Source organism: Coffea eugenioides, chromosome 10, assembly GCF_003713205.1.
Source record: "Coffea eugenioides isolate CCC68of chromosome 10, Ceug_1.0, whole genome shotgun sequence".
NCBI classification, from domain to species: domain Eukaryota; kingdom Viridiplantae; phylum Streptophyta; class Magnoliopsida; order Gentianales; family Rubiaceae; genus Coffea; species Coffea eugenioides.
This window is the reverse complement of record NC_040044.1, coordinates 35,556,205-35,560,331: the sequence shown is the minus strand read 5'-3', so window position 1 is coordinate 35,560,331 and position 4,127 is coordinate 35,556,205.

Here is a 4,127-nt window from a genome sequence, read left to right as displayed (position 1 = left end):
GTCCTTGTACTACTGATAGTACACAGAAACAGATGGAGCTTGATATTGGCAGTTCTGGTCCTTCTCAAACCAAATCTTCTATTCAACAAATGCCAGTAGATGCACCTGAATCTACTGTTGAAGATAGTTCAGAAAAAGAAGAGTATTCCATAGCCAGAGATAGAGCAAGGAGAGACATTCGACCACCATAAAGATATGCAAATTTAGCTGCATATGCTTTGTCTGTTGCAAAAGAAACTGATGCAGTTGGTGAGCCTTCCACCTATTTAGAAGCAGTTTCTTGTGATAATTCTGCAAAGTGGTTGATTGCAATGAATGAAGAAATTGAATCTCTTCATCAAAATGAAACTTGGGTTCTTGTAAAGCCGCATTCAGATAAGAAAATTGTTGGATGCAAATGGATTTTCAAGAAGAAGGAAGGTATTCCAAGAGTTGAAGATACAAGGTATAACGCACGATTAGTTGCAAAGGGTTATAGTCAAGTACAAAGTGTTGATTTTAATGAAATTTTTTCACCTGTTGTTAAACATAACTCTATTCGTATTTTGCTTGCTTTAGTTGCCATGTATGATTTGGAATAAGAGCAGCTTGATGTTAAGACAGCTTTCTTGCATGACGAACTTGAAGAACAAATTTATATGAACCAACCCCAGGGTTTTGAGATTGAAGGTAAGGAAGACCATGTTTGCTTGTCGAAGAAATCCTTATATGGATTGAAACAGTTTCCAAGACAGTGGTATAAGAGATTTGATTCCTTTATGTTAGGTCGTGATTATTTAAGGAGCATGTATGATAGTTGTGTTTATTTCCGGAAGTTAAATGATGGTTCTTTCATTTATTTGCTGCTTTATGTTGATGACATGCTCATTGCTGTTAAGAATTTGTCAGAAATTCACACTTTGAAACTGCAGTTAAATAGTGAATTTGAAATGAAAGATTTGGGAGCAGCTAAGAAAATTCTTGGTATGAATATCAAGAGAGATCGAGGAGTAGAGAAGTTGTTCTTGACCCAGAAAAATTATCTTGAGAAAGTCTTGGAGCGTTTTGGCATGAAAGATGCTAAACCAGTATCTACTCCTCTTGCTAGCCATTTTCGGCTATCTGCTGCTCAATCACCACAATCAGATGAAGAGAAAGATTATATGGCACGGGTTCCTTATTCCAGTGCAGTCGGCAGTGTCATGTATGCAATGATTTGTACTCGTTCAGATATCTCACATGCAGTCAGTGTTGTTAGCAGATATATGTCTTGCTCTGGTAAAGCACATTGGTAGGCTGTGAAGTGGATTCTCAGATACTTGCGAGGTATTTCAAATGTATGTTTGGAGTTTGGAATAAATAATAACACTTTGGTTGATTTTATAGACTCAGACTACGTTGAAGATCTTAACAGGAGAAGATCACTTTCAGCCTATGTATTTTGCATTGGCGGTTGTGCTGTTAGTTGGAAAGCTACTCTACAACCTGTCGTAACTTTGTCTACTACAGAAGCAGAATATATGGCTGTGACCGAGGCAATCAAAGAAGTCTTGTGGTTGAAGAGTTTATTTAGCGAATTTAGTCTACATCAAGGTGTTACTGTTATTCACTGTGATAGTCAAAGTGCCATACACTTGACTAAAGACCATACACTTGACTAAAGATCAGATGTATTATGAGAGGACGAAACACATTGATGTGAAGTATCACTTTATTCGAGATATCATTGCTGAGGGAAAAATCCTTATTCAGAAAATCAATACTAAGGACAATCCAACCGATATGTTTACAAAACATCTTCCAATTTACAAGTTCGAACAGTGCTTGGACTTAATTGGTATTCATTGTTGGTGATTTACGCCCATTGGGGCTTATATGGAGAAGGTGGAGTAAGTTTATAATCTCTCGATGTTGGGGACTCATCAAGGTGGAGATTTGTTGAAGCTGCACTTGTTGACCGATGCTTCTTTTGCTTCGTCCCACATCGAACAATGTCAAGGAGAAGTCGGCTGCTGAAGGCTATAAATATAGGGGCCTTGGGTTAGTTTCAATTGCACCACTCAAGAGAGCATTATATGGGGCTATTAGTTTCTTGGATCATCTAACCCATTTATAGTCAAATATTTTAGACTCTCTTGTTTTGAGTTTATAAATATTTTCTAAACTCTTTTGTAAGTGTCATTTTGGCTTAGGAACCACTTTCCTATGGCTTTTGTATTTTTTCTTTATAATAGAAATATTGATCCCTCCTCGCCCGTGGACGTAGGTCAATTTAACCGAACCACGTAAATCTTCTGTGTCTTTTATTTTGCTTTATTATTTCTCTTTATTGGGTTGCCACAACCCTTTTTATATGGTCGGTTTTACCGCCTAATTATTATATTGCTGGTGTTTACCGCCTAACCATTATATGGTCGGTTATACCGCCTATTTTGTGCTAACTTTAATTTGTTTATTTCTGCACCAATCCTAACAATTTTGTTTCTTGTTCTTTTGCTTTCACCTTTTCACTTATTCTACATTTTAAAAAATTGAATTCATTATGAGTTTTTGCAAATAACAATCAGCTAATATAGACACAAAAACAGCAAAAATAACAAAAGAATCAAATAAGCAAAGTGAAAAGCTGCAAATTGAAAACACGCTTTGATGATCCCAAAACAAAGGAAAGAAAAAAGCACAAAACTCAGGCTTTCAAAGTAGAAGTTAGTGGTGAATCTTGTGATAGAGGGCCGAGATTGGGAGCGTGAAAATTGATACTGAAGAGGGGATTTGGAGCTATGGAATTGGGAATTTTGCCATCTCTTGTCATAAATACATACAACTCTATTGGCAATTCATTCAACGAAGGGAGTGTAAGTCATAAATCTCGATCTAAACCTTCTTACTTTCACTAAAAAAAAATTGGCTACTTGTATTTTTTCTTCGAGTTAAAGCTACAAATCTTTTATTTTATTTATTTATTTTTTCACTTGTATTTTATTTTCGAGTTAAAGCTACAAATTTTTATTTCTTTATTTACTTTTTCAAAGGATGGACTTCAAGATGCGCCTGTCCAAAGAGTCTCAACTAACAGCCATAGCCACAAGACTTGCCTCCCCTCCCTCCCCACCCACCCAAAATCCCACTGTCGAGGAGAGTTATAGAAATGCCCTAGGAGCTTTGCTCAAAAACTGCCTATCAAAACACTGTGGAGAATACACAATCTTGCAAATAAGTGTTCACCTATTTGCGAGACGATGTATTTGTGCACTCTATTCATATCAAAACCCAAAAAAAAAATCAAACTTTTGAAAAAAAAATTAACTTTTACGAAAGAGGAGGATTCCTTGTGCTCTACAAGAAAGAGTTTGATGCTCTTGAAAGGTTTCTGTTGGAGGGATTTCAAAAAATGGGAAAAGCAAAAAAAGAAAAAAAAAACAAAGAATGATGAGCACTTTAGGAGGCCTTCACCAAATTGATTATTACTCTAGTAACGAGTATTTAGTGCCATGACAATTGAATTGTTTGTTTAGTTAATAAGAATTGGAATGAACCTTTTTTTTTTTTTAATCCCCTCTGCCGCAAGTTGTCAGGTTAACTAGCATTTTTTGGTGACTTTGTAGCTCACAAAAAAAATCAAAGGGACAAAAAAGTTTTTTAAAAAAATCTGTGAAGGTTGAGATGTTTTCGTCCTCTCCAGTCACCTAGTGCTTAGGCTTAGTTTGGGAGTTTAGGATAGAAAAGAAAAGAAGGAAAACTTAAGTTACGAGAGAAGAGAAGGGATTGTTACGTTGTTTAGAAGTTTTGAGAATTAGTGAAATGATTTTAGATATGAAAGTCATTAAATATTTGTTCAAAACTTTTTTAAGGATAAAATAGGCATTTTAAAAAAATTTGACAAGCTTCCTCAAAGTTTCTTTCCATTTCCATCCAATTTGGAAGGAAAATTTTTGGTTTCTGTTCATCCTCCTGAATCCTCCCATTTCCTTTCTTTTCTTTCCTATTAAAAACTAACAAACAAAGGAAAACTAAACTTTCTCCTCTTTCCCTTTCTTTTCTATCCAAATCCTCAACTCCCAAACGAAACTTTAGCTAGATTTATCCCTTCTGCATAGTGTAAGAGAATGTTAACCATCATCATAGTAGGCAAAAAATAAAAAATAAAA